Source organism: Lissotriton vulgaris, chromosome 8, assembly GCF_964263255.1.
Source record: "Lissotriton vulgaris chromosome 8, aLisVul1.2, whole genome shotgun sequence".
Lineage (NCBI taxonomy): Eukaryota > Metazoa > Chordata > Amphibia > Caudata > Salamandridae > Lissotriton > Lissotriton vulgaris.
Window position 1 is genome coordinate 1492419404 of NC_141696.1, and position 17477 is coordinate 1492436880.

The window sequence follows — 17477 nt, forward strand, 5'->3', positions numbered from 1 at the left end:
CAGTGATCACCTGTGTCTGTGACTTTGCCACTGCGCTGATAGGCGCCGAGGTACCTCGAGTGAGCTGTCCATCACAGTGGGGTAAAGGGCGGGAATAGGTTGCATAGCCTAGTCTGTGTGGGGAGGGGTTAAACTGGCGAGGCTTCTGTGCGAGTTCACATGCCTCTTGTTTATGAAGGGTCAGAGACCGATCAGCTCAGTAAATGATAAGAAAGCAGTCGGTGGTACCTCTTTGGGTGAATGTATTGTGCTTTTCCAGCACTGCAGCTGCGTAAAGGCCCAGAAGAGAAGTCTTCAGTGATCACCTGTGTCTGTGACTTTGCCACTGCGCTGATAGGCGCCGAGGTACCTCGAGTGAGCTGTCCATCACAGTGGGGGAAAGGGCGGGATAGGTTGCATAGCCTAGACAGTGACTTTGCCACTGCGCTGATAGGCACCGAGGTACCTCGAGTGAGCTGTCCATCACAGTGGGGGAAAGGGCGGGATAGGTTGCATAGCCTAGTCTGTGTGGGGAGGGGTTAAACTGGCGAGGCTTCTGTGCGAGTTCACATGCCTCTTGTTTATGAAGGGTCAGAGACCGATCAGCTCAGTAAATGATAAGAAAGCAGTCGGTGGTACCTCTTTGGGTAAATGTATTGCGCTTTTCCCGCACTGCAGCTGCGTGAAGGCCCAGAAGAGTTGTATTCAGTGATCACCTGTGTCTGTGACTTTGCCACTGCGCCGATATGCGCCGAGGTACCTCGAGGGAGCTGTCCATCAAAGTGGGGTAAAGGGCTGGATAGGTTGCATAGCCTAGTGTGTGTGGGGAGGGGCCAAACTGGCGAGGCTTCTGTGCGTGTTCACTTGCCTCTTGTTTATGAAGGGTCAGAGACTGATCAGCTCAGTAAATGATAAGAAAGCAGTTGGTGGTACCTCTTTGGGTAAATGTATTGTGCTTTTCCAGCACAGCAGCTGCGTGAAGGCCCAGAAGAGTTGTCTCGAGTGACCACGTGTGTCTGTAACTTTGCCACCGCGCCGTTTGGCGCCAAGGTCCCTCGAGTGAGCTGTCCATCACAGTGGGGGAAAGGGCGGGAAGAGGTTGCATAGCCTAGTGTGTGGGGCGGGGCCAAACGGGCGGGGCTTCTGTACGAGTTCACATGCCTCTTGTTTATAAAGGGTCAGAGACCATCAGAGCATCAGATGAGGAGAAATCAGCCTCCTGGTCACTGGAAGTACAGGAGGATTGCGCTCGAGAAACTCGTGGATGCCTAGACCTCCATCACGGATTAAAGCTAATTTTAGACGGTAGCCTCGACCTTGCTCACTAGGTTCTTGGGCTGATTATAATGCGTTACTGAAGTTTAGCTTCAACCGGGGCACGTGCTGTTTCTTTTGTATATGTAAGTGCTTCCTGTTGAGGTTTAATTTTTGAAACAGGAGCATCGTGCCAAAATGAATCCTGCCTGCATATTTATCCACGAAGATGCCACCATGTTGTGCCATACCTCTACTCAACTGGAGTACTTTCTACTGGGTAGTCAGTAAGTGCTACCTCGTTGGGTAAATGTATGGTGCTTTTCCTACACTACAGCTGCGTAAAGGCCCAGAAGAGAAGTCTTCAGTGATCACCTGTGTCTGTGACTTTGCCACTGCGCTGATAGGCGCCGAGGTACCTCGAGTGAGCTGTCCATCACAGTGGGGGAAAGGGCGGGAATAGGTTGCATAGCCTAGTCTGTGTGGGGAGGGGTTAAACTGGCGAGGCTTCTGTGCGAGTTCACATGCCTCTTGTTTATGAAGGGTCAGAGACCGATTAGCGCAGCAAATGAGGAGAAAGCAGTCGGTGGTACCTCTTTGGGTGAATGTATTGTGCTTTTCCAGCACTGCAGCTGCGTAAAGGCCCAGAAGAGTTGTCTCGAGTGACCACGTGTGTCTGTAACTTTGCCACCGCGCCGTTTGGCGCCAAGGTCCCTCGAGTGAGCTGTCCATCACAGTGGGGGAAAGGGCGGGAAGAGGTTGCATAGCCTAGTGTGTGGGGCGGGGCAAACGGGCGGGGCTTCTGTACGAGTTCACATGCCTCTTGTTTATAAAGGGTCAGAGACCATCAGAGCATCAGATGAGGAGAAATCAGCCTCCTGGTCACTGGAAGTACAGGAGGATTGCGCTCGAGAAACTCGTGGATGCCTAGACCTCCATCACGGATTACAGCTAATTTTAGACTGTAGCCTAGACCTTGCTCACTAGGTTCTTGGGCTGATTATAATGTGTTACTGAAGTTTAGCTTCAACCGGGGCACGTGCTGTTTCTTTTGTATATGTAAGTGCTTCCTGTTGAGGTTTAATTTTTGAAACAGGAGCATCGTGCCAAAATGAATCCTGCCTGCATATTTATCCACGAAGATGCCACCATGTTGTGCCATACCTCTACTCAACTGGAGTACTTTCTACTGGGTAGTCAGTAAGTGCTACCTCGTTGGGTAAATGTATGGTGCTTTTCCTACACTACAGCTGCGTAAAGGCTTTGCCACTGCGCTGATAGGCGCCGAGGTACCTCGAGTGAGCTGTCCATCACAGTGGGGTAAAGGGCTGGATAGGTTGCATAGCCTAGTCTGTGTGGGGAGGGGCCAAACTGGCGAGGCTTCTGTGCGAGTTCACATGCCTCTTGTTTATGAAGGGTCAGAGACCGATCAGCTCAGTAAATGATAAGAAAGCAGTCGGTGGTACCTCTTTGGGTGAATGTATTGTGCTTTTCCAGCACTGCAGCTGCGTAAAGGCCCAGAAGAGAAGTCTTCAGTGATCACCTGTGTCTGTGACTTTGCCACTGCGCTGATAGGCGCCGAGGTACCTCGAGTGAGCTGTCCATCACAGTGGGGGAAAGGGCGGGATAGGTTGCATAGCCTAGTCTGTGTGGGGAGGGGTTAAACTGGCGAGGCTTCTGTGCGTGTTCACTTGCCTCTTGTTTATGAAGGGTCAGACACCGATTAGCGCAGCAAATGAGGAGAAAGCAGTCGGTGGTACCTCTTTGGGTGAATGTATTGTGCTTTTCCAGCACTGCAGCTGCGTGAAGGCCCAGAAGAGTTGTATTCAGGGATCACCTGTGTCTGTAACGTTGCCACTGCGCCGATAGGCGCCGAGGTACCTCGAGTGAGCTGTCCATCACAGTGGGGTAAAGGGCTGGATAGGTTGCATAGCCTAGTGTGTGTGGGGAGGGGCCAAACTGGCGAGGCTTCTGTGCGTGTTCACTTGCCTCTTGTTTATGAAGGGTCAGAGACCGATTAGCGCAGCAAATGAGGAGAAAGCAGTCGGTGGTACCTCTTTGGGTGAATGTATTGTGCTTTTCCAGCACTGCAGCTGCGTAAAGGCCCAGAAGAGTTGTCTCGAGTGACCACGTGTGTCTGTAACTTTGCCACCGCGCCGTTTGGCGCCAAGGTCCCTCGAGTGAGCTGTCCATCACAGTGGGGGAAAGGGCGGGAAGAGGTTGCATAGCCTAGTGTGTGGGGCGGGGCCAAACGGGCGGGGCTTCTGTACGAGTTCACATGCCTCTTGTTTATAAAGGGTCAGAGACCATCAGAGCATCAGATGAGGAGAAATCAGCCTCCTGGTCACTGGAAGTACAGGAGGATTGCGCTCGAGAAACTCGTGGATGCCTAGACCTCCATCACGGATTACAGCTAATTTTAGACTGTAGCCTCGACCTTGCTCACTAGGTTCTTGGGCTGATTATAATGTGTTACTGAAGTTTAGCTTCAACCTGGGCACGTGCTGTTTCTTTTGTATATGTAAGTGCTTCCTGTTGAGGTTTAATTTTTGAAACAGGAGCATCGTGCCAAAATGAATCCTGCCTGCATATTTATCCACGAAGATGCCACCATGTTGTGCCATACCTCTACTCAACTGGAGTACTTTCTACTGGGTAGTCAGTAAGTGCTACCTCGTTGGGTAAATGTATGGTGCTTTTCCTACACTACAGCTGCGTAAAGGCCCAGAAGAGAAGTCTTCAGTGATCACCTGTGTCTGTGACTTTGCCACTGCGCTGATAGGCGCCGAGGTACCTCGAGTGAGCTGTCCATCACAGTGGGGGAAAGGGCGGGATAGGTTGCACAGCCTAGTCAGTGACTTTGCCACTGCGCTGATAGGCGCCGAGGTACCTCGAGTGAGCTGTCCATCACAGTGGGGGAAAGGGCGGGATAGGTTGCATAGCCTAGTCTGTGTGGGGAGGGGTTAAACTGGCGAGGCTTCTGTGGGAGTTCACATGCCTCTTGTTTATGAAGGGTCAGAGACCGATTAGCGCAGCAAATGAGGAGAAAGCAGTCGGTGGTACCTCTTTGGGTGAATGTATTGTGCTTTTCCAGCACTGCAGCTGCGTGAAGGCCCAGAAGAGAAGTCTTCAGTGATCACCTGTGTCTGTGACTTTCCCACTGCGCTGATAGGCGCCGAGGTACCTCGAGTGAGTAGTCCATCACAGTGGTGGAAAGGGCGGATAGGTTGCATAGCCTAGTGTGTGTGGGGAGGGGCCAAACTGGCGAGGCTTCTGTGCGTGTTCACTTGCCTCTTGTTTATGAAGGGTCAGAGACCGATTAGCGCAGCAAATGAGGAGAAAGCAGTCGGTGGTACCTCTTTGGGTGAATGTATTGTGCTTTTCCAGCACTGCAGCTGCGTAAAGGCCCAGAAGAGTTGTCTCGAGTGACCACGTGTGTCTGTAACTTTGCCACCGCGCCGTTTGGCGCCAAGGTCCCTCGAGTGAGCTGTCCATCACAGTGGGGGAAAGGGCGGGAAGAGGTTGCATAGCCTAGTGTGTGGGGCGGGGCCAAACGGGCGGGGCTTCTGTACGAGTTCACATGCCTCTTGTTTATAAAGGGTCAGAGACCATCAGAGCATCAGATGAGGAGAAATCAGCCTCCTGGTCACTGGAAGTACAGGAGGATTGCGCTCGAGAAACTCGTGGATGCCTAGACCTCCATCACGGATTACAGCTAATTGTAGACTGTAGCCTCGACCTTGCTCACTAGGTTCTTGGGCTGATTATAATGCGTTACTGAAGTTTAGCTGTATCCGGGGCACGTGCTGTTTCTTTTGTATCTGTAAGTGCTTCCTGTTGAGGTTTAATTTTTGAAACAGGAGCATCGTGCCAAAATGAATCCTGCCTGCATATTTATCCACGAAGATGCCACCATGTTGTGCCATACCTCTACTCAACTGGAGTACTTTCTACTGGGTAGTCAGTAAGTGCTACCTCGTTGGGTAAATGTATGGTGCTTTTCCTACACTACAGCTGCGTAAAGGCCCAGAAGAGAAGTCTTCAGTGATCACCTGTGTCTGTGACTTTGCCACTGCGCTGATAGGCGCCGAGGTACCTCGAGTGAGCTGTCCATCACAGTGGGGGAAAGGGCGGGATAGGTTGCATAGCCTAGTCTGTGTGGGGAGGGGTTAAACTGGCGAGGCTTCTGTGCGAGTTCACATGCCTCTTGTTTATGAAGGGTCAGAGACTGATCAGCTCAGTAAATGATAAGAAAGCAGTCGGTGGTACCTCTTTGGGTAAATGTATTGTGCTCTTCCAGCACTGCAGCTGCGTGAAGGCCCAGAAGAGTTGTCTCGAGTGACCACGTGTGTCTGTAACTTTGCCACCGCGCCGTTTGGCGCCAAGGTCCCTCGAGTGAGCTGTCCATCACAGTGGGGTAAAGGGCTGGATAGGTTGCATAGCCTAGTGTGTGTGGGGAGGGGCCAAACTGGCGAGGCTTCTGTGCGTGTTCACTTGCCTCTTGTTTATGAAGGGTCAGAGACTGATCAGCTCAGTAAATGATAAGAAAGCAGTCGGTGGTACCTCTTTGGGTAAATGTATTGTGCTTTTCCAGCACTGCAGCTGCGTGAAGGCCCAGAAGAGTTGTCTCGAGTGACCACGTGTGTCTGTAACTTTGCCACCGCGCCGTTTGGCGCCAAGGTCCCTCGAGTGAGCTGTCCATCACAGTGGGGGAAAGGGCGGGAAGAGGTTGCATAGCCTAGTGTGTGGGGCGGGGCCAAACGGGCGGGGCTTCTGTACGAGTTCACATGCCTCTTGTTTATAAAGGGTCAGAGACCATCAGAGCATCAGATGAGGAGAAATCAGCCTCCTGGTCACTGGAAGTACAGGAGGATTGCGCTCGAGAAACTCGTGGATGCCTAGACCTCCATCACGGATTAAAGCTAATTTTAGACGGTAGCCTCGACCTTGCTCACTAGGTTCTTGGGCTGATTATAATGCGTTACTGAAGTTTAGCTTCAACCGGGGCACGTGCTGTTTCTTTTGTATATGTAAGTGCTTCCTGTTGAGGTTTAATTTTTGAAACAGGAGCATCGTGCCAAAATGAATCCTGCCTGCATATTTATCCACGAAGATGCCACCATGTTGTGCCATACCTCTACTCAACTGGAGTACTTTCTACTGGGTAGTCAGTAAGTGCTACCTCGTTGGGTAAATGTATGGTGCTTTTCCTACACTACAGCTGCGTAAAGGCCCAGAAGAGAAGTCTTCAGTGATCACCTGTGTCTGTGACTTTGCCCCTGCGCTGATAGGCGCCGAGGTACCTCGAGTGAGCTGTCCATCACAGTGGGGGAAAGGGCGGGATAGGTTGCACAGCCTAGTCAGTGACTTTGCCACTGCGCTGATAGGCGCCGAGGTACCTCGAGTGAGCTGTCCATCACAGTGGGGGAAAGGGCGGGATAGGTTGCATAGCCTAGTCTGTGTGGGGAGGGGTTAAACTGGCGAGGCTTCTGTGCAAGTTCACATGCCTCTTGTTTATGAAGGGTCAGAGACCGATCAGCTCAGTAAATGATAAGAAAGCAGTCGGTGGTACCTCTTTGGGTGAATGTATTGTGCTTTTCCAGCACTGCAGCTGCGTGAAGGCCCAGAAGAGTTGTATTCAGGGATCACCTGTGTCTGTAACGTTGCCACTGCGCCGATAGGCGCCGAGGTACCTCGAGTGAGCTGTCCATCACAGTGGGGTAAAGGGCTGGATAGGTTGCATAGCCTAGTGTGTGTGGGGAGGGGCCAAACTGGCGAGGCTTCTGTGCGTGTTCACTTGCCTCTGGTTTATGAAGGTTCAGAGACTGATCAGCTCAGTAAATGATAAGAAAGCAGTCGGTGGTACCTCTTTGGGTAAATGTATTGTGCTTTTCCAGCACTGCAGCTCCGTGAAGGCCCAGAAGAGTTGTCTCGAGTGACCACGTGTGTCTGTAACTTTGCCACCGCGCCGTTTGGCGCCAAGGTCCCTCGAGTGAGCTGTCCATCACAGTGGGGGAAAGGGCGGGAAGAGGTTGCATAGCCTAGTGTGTGGGGCGGGGCCAAACGGGCGGGGCTTCTGTACGAGTTCACATGCCTCTTGTTTATAAAGGGTCAGAGACCATCAGAGCATCAGATGAGGAGAAATCAGCCTCCTGGTCACTGGAAGTACAGGAGGATTGCGCTCGAGAAACTCGTGGATGCCTAGACCTCCATCACGGATTACAGCTAATTTTAGACTGTAGCCTCGACCTTGCTCACTAGGTTCTTGGGCTGATTATAATGCGTTACTGAAGTTTAGCTTCAACCGGGGCACGTGCTGTTTCTTTTGTATATGTAAGTGCTTCCTGTTGAGGTTTAATTTTTGAAACAGGAGCATCGTGCCAAAATGAATCCTGCCTGCATATTTATCCACGAAGATGCCACCATGTTGTGCCATACCTCTACTCAACTGGAGTACTTTCTACTGGGTAGTCAGTAAGTGCTACCTCGTTGGGTAAATGTATGGTGCTTTTCCTACACTACAGCTGCGTAAAGGCCCAGAAGAGAAGTCTTCAGTGATCACCTGTGTCTGTGACTTTGCCACTGCGCTGATAGGCGCCGAGGTACCTCGAGTGAGCTGTCCATCACAGTGGGGGAAAGGGCGGGAATAGGTTGCATAGCCTAGTCTGTGTGGGGAGGGGTTAAACTGGCGAGGCTTCTGTGCGAGTTCACATGCCTCTTGTTTATGAAGGGTCAGGGCCGATCAGCTCAGTAAATGATAAGAAAGCAGTCGGTGGTACCTCTTTGGGTGAATGTATTGTGCTTTTCCAGCACTGCAGCTGCGTAAAGGCCCAGAAGAGAAGTCTTCAGTGATCACCTGTGTCTGTGACTTTGCCACTGCGCTGATAGGCGCCGAGGTACCTCGAGTGAGCTGTCCATCACAGTGGGGGAAAGGGTGGGATAGGTTGCATAGCCTAGTCAGTCACTTTGCCACTGCGCTGATAGGCGCCGAGGTACCTCGAGTGAGCTGTCCATCACTGTGGGGGAAAGGGCGGGATAGGTTGCATAGCCTAGTCTGTGTGGGGAGGGGTTAAACTGGCGAGGCTTCTGTGCAAGTTCACATGCCTCTTGTTTATGAAGGGTCAGAGACCGATCAGCTCAGTAAATGATAAGAAAGCAGTCGGTGGTACCTCTTTGGGTGAATGTATTGTGCTTTTCCAGCACTGCAGCTGCGTGAAGGCCCAGAAGAGTTGTATTCAGGGATCACCTGTGTCTGTAACGTTGCCACTGCGCCGATAGGCGCCGAGGTACCTCGAGTGAGCTGTCCATCACAGTGGGGTAAAGGGCTGGATAGGTTGCATAGCCTAGTGTGTGTGGGGAGGGGCCAAACTGGCGAGGCTTCTGTGCGTGTTCACTTGCCTCTGGTTTATGAAGGTTCAGAGACTGATCAGCTCAGTAAATGATAAGAAAGCAGTCGGTGGTACCTCTTTGGGTAAATGTATTGTGCTTTTCCAGCACTGCAGCTCCGTGAAGGCCCAGAAGAGTTGTCTCGAGTGACCACGTGTGTCTGTAACTTTGCCACCGCGCCGTTTGGCGCCAAGGTCCCTCGAGTGAGCTGTCCATCACAGTGGGGGAAAGGGCGGGAAGAGGTTGCATAGCCTAGTGTGTGGGGCGGGGCCAAACGGGCGGGGCTTCTGTACGAGTTCACATGCCTCTTGTTTATAAAGGGTCAGAGACCATCAGAGCATCAGATGAGGAGAAATCAGCCTCCTGGTCACTGGAAGTACAGGAGGATTGCGCTCGAGAAACTCGTGGATGCCTAGACCTCCATCACGGATTAAAGCTAATTTTAGACGGTAGCTTCGACCTTGCTCACTAGGTTCTTGGGCTGATTATAATGCGTTACTGAAGTTTAGCTTCAACCGGGGCACGTGCTGTTTCTTTTGTATATGTAAGTGCTTCCTGTTGAGGTTTAATTTTTGAAACAGGAGCATCGTGCCAAAATGAATCCTGCCTGCATATTTATCCACGAAGATGCCACCATGTTGTGCCATACCTCTACTCAACTGGAGTACTTTCTACTGGGTAGTCAGTAAGTGCTACCTCGTTGGGTAAATGTATGGTGCTTTTCCTACACTACAGCTGCGTAAAGGCCCAGAAGAGAAGTCTTCAGTGATCACCTGTGTCTGTGACTTTGCCACTGCGCTGATAGGCGCCGAGGTACCTCGAGTGAGCTGTCCATCACAGTGGGGGAAAGGGCGGGATAGGTTGCACAGCCTAGTCAGTGACTTTGCCACTGCGCTGATAGGCGCCGAGGTACCTTGAGTGAGCTGTCCATCACAGTGGGGGAAAGGGCGGGATAGGTTGCATAGCCTAGTCTGTGTGGGGAGGGGTTAAACTGGCGAGGCTTCTGTGGGAGTTCACATGCCTCTTGTTTATGAAGGGTCAGAGACCGATCAGCTCAGTAAATGATAAGAAAGCAGTCGGTGGTACCTCTTTGGGTAAATGTATTGTGCTTTTCCAGCACTGCAGCTGCGTGAAGGCCCAGAAGAGAAGTCTTCAGTGATCACCTGTGTCTGTGACTTTGCCACTGCGCTGATAGGCACCGAGGTACCTCGAGTGAGCTGTCCATCACAGTGGGGTAAAGGGCGGGAATAGGTTGCATAGCCTAGTCTGTGTGGGGAGGGGTTAAACTGGCGAGGCTTCTGTGCGAGTTCACATGCCTCTTGTTTATGAAGGGTCAGAGACCGATCAGCTCAGTAAATGATAAGAAAGCAGTCGGTGGTACCTCTTTGGGTGAATGTATTGTGCTTTTCCAGCACTGCAGCTGCGTAAAGGCCCAGAAGAGAAGTCTTCAGTGACCACCTGTGTCTGTAACTTTGCCACCGCGCCGTTTGGCGCCAAGGTCCCTCGAGTGAGCTGTCCATCACAGTGGGGGAAAGGGCGGGAAGAGGTTGCATAGCCTAGTGTGTGGGGCGGGGCAAACGGGCGGGGCTTCTGTACGAGTTCACATGCCTCTTGTTTATAAAGGGTCAGAGACCATCAGAGCATCAGATGAGGAGAAATCAGCCTCCTGGTCACTGGAAGTACAGGAGGATTGCGCTCGAGAAACTCGTGGATGCCTAGACCTCCATCACGGATTAAAGCTAATTTTAGACGGTAGCCTCGACCTTGCTCACTAGGTTCTTGGGCTGATTATAATGCGTTACTGAAGTTTAGCTTCAACCGGGGCACGTGCTGTTTCTTTTGTATATGTAAGTGCTTCCTGTTGAGGTTTAATTTTTGAAACAGGAGCATCGTGCCAAAATGAATCCTGCCTGCATATTTATCCACGAAGATGCCACCATGTTGTGCCATACCTCTACTCAACTGGAGTACTTTCTACTGGGTAGTCAGTAAGTGCTACCTCGTTGGGTAAATGTATGGTGCTTTTCCTACACTACAGCTGCGTAAAGGCCCAGAAGAGAAGTCTTCAGTGATCACCTGTGTCTGTGACTTTGCCCCTGCGCTGATAGGCGCCGAGGTACCTCGAGTGAGTAGTCCATCACAGTGGTGGAAAGGGCGGATAGGTTGCATAGCCTAGTGTGTGTGGGGAGGGGCCAAACTGGCGAGGCTTCTGTGCGTGTTCACTTGCCTCTTGTTTATGAAGGGTCAGAGACCGATTAGCGCAGCAAATGAGGAGAAAGCAGTCGGTGGTACCTCTTTGGGTGAATGTATTGTGCTTTTCCAGCACTGCAGCTGCGTAAAGGCCCAGAAGAGTTGTCTCGAGTGACCACGTGTGTCTGTAACTTTGCCACCGCGCCGTTTGGCGCCAAGGTCCCTCGAGTGAGCTGTCCATCACAGTGGGGGAAAGGGCGGGAAGAGGTTGCATAGCCTAGTGTGTGGGGCGGGGCCAAACGGGCGGGGCTTCTGTACGAGTTCACATGCCTCTTGTTTATAAAGGGTCAGAGACCATCAGAGCATCAGATGAGGAGAAATCAGCCTCCTGGTCACTGGAAGTACAGGAGGATTGCGCTCGAGAAACTCGTGGATGCCTAGACCTCCATCACGGATTACAGCTAATTGTAGACTGTAGCCTCGACCTTGCTCACTAGGTTCTTGGGCTGATTATAATGCGTTACTGAAGTTTAGCTTCATCCGGGGCACGTGCTGTTTCTTTTGTATCTGTAAGTGCTTCCTGTTGAGGTTTAATTTTTGAAACAGGAGCATCGTGCCAAAATGAATCCTGCCTGCATATTTATCCACGAAGATGCCACCATGTTGTGCCATACCTCTACTCAACTGGAGTACTTTCTACTGGGTAGTCAGTAAGTGCTACCTCGTTGGGTAAATGTATGGTGCTTTTCCTACACTACAGCTGCTTAAAGGCCCAGAAGAGAAGTCTTCAGTGATCACCTGTGTCTGTGACTTTGCCACTGCGCTGATAGGCGCCGAGGTACCTCGAGTGAGCTGTCCATCACAGTGGGGGAAAGGGCGGGATAGGTTGCATAGCCTAGTCTGTGTGGGGAGGGGTTAAACTGGCGAGGCTTCTGTGCGAGTTCACATGCCTCTTGTTTATGAAGGGTCAGAGACTGATCAGCTCAGTAAATGATAAGAAAGCAGTCGGTGGTACCTCTTTGGGTAAATGTATTGTGCTCTTCCAGCACTGCAGCTGCGTGAAGGCCCAGAAGAGTTGTCTCGAGTGACCACGTGTGTCTGTAACTTTGCCACCGCGCCGTTTGGCGCCAAGGTCCCTCGAGTGAGCTGTCCATCACAGTGGGGTAAAGGGCTGGATAGGTTGCATAGCCTAGTGTGTGTGGGGAGGGGCCAAACTGGCGAGGCTTCTGTGCGTGTTCACTTGCCTCTTGTTTATGAAGGGTCAGAGACTGATCAGCTCAGTAAATGATAAGAAAGCAGTCGGTGGTACCTCTTTGGGTAAATGTATTGTGCTTTTCCAGCACTGCAGCTGCGTGAAGGCCCAGAAGAGTTGTCTCGAGTGACCACGTGTGTCTGTAACTTTGCCACCGCGCCGTTTGGCGCCAAGGTCCCTCGAGTGAGCTGTCCATCACAGTGGGGGAAAGGGCGGGAAGAGGTTGCATAGCCTAGTGTGTGGGGCGGGGCCAAACGGGCGGGGCTTCTGTACGAGTTCACATGCCTCTTGTTTATAAAGGGTCAGAGACCATCAGAGCATCAGATGAGGAGAAATCAGCCTCCTGGTCACTGGAAGTACAGGAGGATTGCGCTCGAGAAACTCGTGGATGCCTAGACCTCCATCACGGATTACAGCTAATTTTAGACTGTAGCCTCGACCTTGCTCACTAGGTTCTTGGGCTGATTATAATGCGTTACTGAAGTTTAGCTTCAACCGGGGCACGTGCTGTTTCTTTTGTATATGTAAGTGCTTCCTGTTGAGGTTTAATTTTTGAAACAGGAGCATCGTGCCAAAATGAATCCTGCCTGCATATTTATCCACGAAGATGCCACCATGTTGTGCCATACCTCTACTCAACTGGAGTACTTTCTACTGGGTAGTCAGTAAGTGCTACCTCGTTGGGTAAATGTATGGTGCTTTTCCTACACTACAGCTGCGTAAAGGCCCAGAAGAGAAGTCTTCAGTGATCACCTGTGTCTGTGACTTTGCCACTGCGCTGATAGGCGCCGAGGTACCTCGAGTGAGCTGTCCATCACAGTGGGGGAAAGGGCGGGAATAGGTTGCATAGCCTAGTCTGTGTGGGGAGGGGTTAAACTGGCGAGGCTTCTGTGCGAGTTCACATGCCTCTTGTTTATGAAGGGTCAGAGACCGATCAGCTCAGTAAATGATAAGAAAGCAGTTGGTGGTACCTCTTTGGGTGAATGTATTGTGCTTTTCCAGCACTGCAGCTGCGTAAAGGCCCAGAAGAGAAGTCTTCAGTGATCACCTGTGTCTGTGACTTTGCCACTGCGCTGATAGGCGCCGAGGTACCTCGAGTGAGCTGTCCATCACAGTGGGGGAAAGGGTGGGATAGGTTGCATAGCCTAGTCAGTCACTTTGCCACTGCGCTGATAGGCGCCGAGGTACCTCGAGTGAGCTGTCCATCACAGTGGGGGAAAGGGCGGGATAGGTTGCATAGCCTAGTCTGTGTGGGGAGGGGTTAAACTGGCGAGGCTTCTGTGCAAGTTCACATGCCTCTTGTTTATGAAGGGTCAGAGACCGATCAGCTCAGTAAATGATAAGAAAGCAGTCGGTGGTACCTCTTTGGGTGAATGTATTGTGCTTTTCCAGCACTGCAGCTGCGTGAAGGCCCAGAAGAGTTGTATTCAGGGATCACCTGTGTCTGTAACGTTGCCACTGCGCCGATAGGCGCCGAGGTACCTCGAGTGAGCTGTCCATCACAGTGGGGTAAAGGGCTGGATAGGTTGCATAGCCTAGTGTGTGTGGGGAGGGGCCAAACTGGCGAGGCTTCTGTGCGTGTTCACTTGCCTCTGGTTTATGAAGGTTCAGAGACTGATCAGCTCAGTAAATGATAAGAAAGCAGTCGGTGGTACCTCTTTGGGTAAATGTATTGTGCTTTTCCAGCACTGCAGCTCCGTGAAGGCCCAGAAGAGTTGTCTCGAGTGACCACGTGTGTCTGTAACTTTGCCACCGCGCCGTTTGGCGCCAAGGTCCCTCGAGTGAGCTGTCCATCACAGTGGGGGAAAGGGCGGGAAGAGGTTGCATAGCCTAGTGTGTGGGGCGGGGCCAAACGGGCGGGGCTTCTGTACGAGTTCACATGCCTCTTGTTTATAAAGGGTCAGAGACCATCAGAGCATCAGATGAGGAGAAATCAGCCTCCTGGTCACTGGAAGTACAGGAGGATTGCGCTCGAGAAACTCGTGGATGCCTAGACCTCCATCACGGATTAAAGCTAATTTTAGACGGTAGCCTCGACCTTGCTCACTAGGTTCTTGGGCTGATTATAATGCGTTACTGAAGTTTAGCTTCAACCGGGGCACGTGCTGTTTCTTTTGTATATGTAAGTGCTTCCTGTTGAGGTTTAATTTTTGAAACAGGAGCATCGTGCCAAAATGAATCCTGCCTGCATATTTATCCACGAAGATGCCACCATGTTGTGCCATACCTCTACTCAACTGGAGTACTTTCTACTGGGTAGTCAGTAAGTGCTACCTCGTTGGGTAAATGTATGGTGCTTTTCCTACACTACAGCTGCGTAAAGGCCCAGAAGAGAAGTCTTCAGTGATCACCTGTGTCTGTGACTTTGCCACTGCGCTGATAGGCGCCGAGGTACCTCGAGTGAGCTGTCCATCACAGTGGGGGAAAGGGCGGGATAGGTTGCACAGCCTAGTCAGTGACTTTGCCACTGCGCTGATAGGCGCCGAGGTACCTCGAGTGAGCTGTCCATCACAGTGGGGGAAAGGGCGGGATAGGTTGCATAGCCTAGTCTGTGTGGGGAGGGGTTAAACTGGCGAGGCTTCTGTGGGAGTTCACATGCCTCTTGTTTATGAAGGGTCAGAGACCGATCAGCTCAGTAAATGATAAGAAAGCAGTCGGTGGTACCTCTTTGGGTAAATGTATTGTGCTTTTCCAGCACTGCAGCTGCGTGAAGGCCCAGAAGAGAAGTCTTCAGTGATCACCTGTGTCTGTGACTTTGCCACTGCGCTGATAGGCACCGAGGTACCTCGAGTGAGCTGTCCATCACAGTGGGGTAAAGGGCGGGAATAGGTTGCATAGCCTAGTCTGTGTGGGGAGGGGTTAAACTGGCGAGGCTTCTGTGCGAGTTCACATGCCTCTTGTTTATGAAGGGTCAGAGACCGATCAGCTCAGTAAATGATAAGAAAGCAGTCGGTGGTACCTCTTTGGGTGAATGTATTGTGCTTTTCCAGCACTGCAGCTGCGTAAAGGCCCAGAAGAGAAGTCTTCAGTGACCACCTGTGTCTGTAACTTTGCCACCGCGCCGTTTGGCGCCAAGGTCCCTCGAGTGAGCTGTCCATCACAGTGGGGGAAAGGGCGGGAAGAGGTTGCATAGCCTAGTGTGTGGGGCGGGGCAAACGGGCGGGGCTTCTGTACGAGTTCACATTAGGCATGGGCGGAAAATCCGTTCCGCTCGCGGATTTTGCGGATTTTCGGGAAATCCGCAATCCGCGAGATTTGCGAATCTCCCGCAAAATCCGCAAATCCGCGAGCAGCGGATTTTGCTCGCACTGCTCGCACTGTTCGCGTGAGTTCGCGCCCCGCGAATAAGTGCAAAATTGCAGAAATACGATTTTAGCAAAACTGAAAGTAACTACTTACCAGGTTCAAAAGTTCAGGCTCATCATTAGTAGCCATTTCCTGTAGTGCTTCCTGAGGGGCCCCTCCAGAGTTCAGTTGCCAGTTGAAACTATTATGTGACCCTGCTCTGAACCTCAGAATAGTTACACATATGCCACAAAGGTCCTGAATTACAGCTAAGGGAGACAAGCAGGAGCCAGGCTGGAAGTTAAAATCCATTAATCAGCCCCTAATTCATTATTGTCAGTTGGGGCAGGGCAGGTGTTGTAACTAATTTTGCAACAATGAAAGCACTTAGCAAGTGCAAAAGATCACTAATCAGGGCGCACTAAGGAAGCAGGTGCCAGCTAAAAAAATATTCTGTGACACATTAATCAGCCCCAAATTAATTCAGGTCACTTGAGGCAGGGAAGGTGTGCTTTGCTTTGCCGAAAATAATGTACACTGGACAACCAGAGGGTGTGGTGATGAAACAGAGGGTGGCATGGGTGGGCCAGAGGGTGGCATGAGTAGTCAGAGAGTGGCAGTGGTGACAGAGAGTGGCAGTGATGAAGAAGAGTGTCCCAAACAGGCTGGACACGTAGAAACAACAAGTTCGTGAAACTTGCGACCCGACAGGTAAGTTCGCAATTTGCGAAAGTGTACAAAACCCTCGCGAACTGGCAGAAACACGGGCGAACACAAAAAAAAAAAAATCCGCAAATTCGCGGGAATTCGCGGATTTTGCGGATTGCGAATCCGCAAATCCGCAAAATTCGCGAACGCGAGATCCGCAAAATTCGCTCATGCTTAGTTCACATGCCTCTTGTTTATAAAGGGTCAGAGACCATCAGAGCATCAGATGAGGAGAAATCAGCCTCCTGGTCACTGGAAGTACAGGAGGATTGCGCTCGAGAAACTCGTGGACGCCTAGACCTCCATCACGGATTACAGCTAATTTTAGACTGTAGCCTCGACCTTGCTCACTAGGTTCTTGGGCTGATTATAATGTGTTACTGAAGTTTAGCTTCAACCGGGGCACGTGCTGTTTCTTTTGTATATGTAAGTGCTTCCTGTTGAGGTTTAATTTTTGAAACAGGAGCATCGTGCCAAAATGAATCCTGCCTGCATATTTATTCCCGAAGATGCCACCATGTTGTGCCATACCTCTACTCAACTGGAGTACTTTCTACTGGGTAGTCAGTAAGTGCTACCTCGTTGGGTAAATGTATGGTGCTTTTCCTACACTACAGCTGCGTAAAGGCTTTGCCACTGCGCTGATAGGCGCCGAGGTACCTCGAGTGAGCTGTCCATCACAGTGGGGTAAAGGGCTGGATAGGTTGCATAGCCTAGTGTGTGTGGGGAGGGGCCAAACTGGCGAGGCTTCTGTGCGAGTTCACATGCCTCTTGTTTATGAAGGGTCAGAGACCGATCAGCTCAGTAAATGATAAGAAAGCAGTCGGTGGTACCTCTTTGGGTGAATGTATTGTGCTTTTCCAGCACTGCAGCTGCGTAAAGGCCCAGAAGAGAAGTCTTCAGTGATCACCTGTGTCTGTGACTTTGCCACTGCGCTGATAGGCGCCGAGGTACCTCGAGTGAGCTGTCCATCACAGTGGGGGAAAGGGCGGGATAGGTTGCATAGCCTAGTCTGTGTGGGGAGGGGTTAAACTGGCGAGGCTTCTGTGGGAGTTCACATGCCTCTTGTTTATGAAGGGTCAGAGACCGATCAGCTCAGTAAATGATAAGAAAGCAGTCGGTGGTACCTCTTTGGGTAAATGTATTGTGCTTTTCCAGCACTGCAGCTGCGTGAAGGCCCAGAAGAGAAGTCTTCAGTGATCACCCGTGTCTGTGACTTTCCCACTGCGCTGATAGGCGCCGAGGTACCTCGAGTGAGCAGTCCATCACAGTGGTGGAAAGGGCGGATAGGTTGCATAGCCTAGTGTGTGTGGGGAGGGGCCAAACTGGCGAGGCTTCTGTGCGTGTTCACTTGCCTCTTGTTTATGAAGGGTCAGAGACCGATTAGCGCAGCAAATGAGGAGAAAGCAGTCGGTGGTACCTC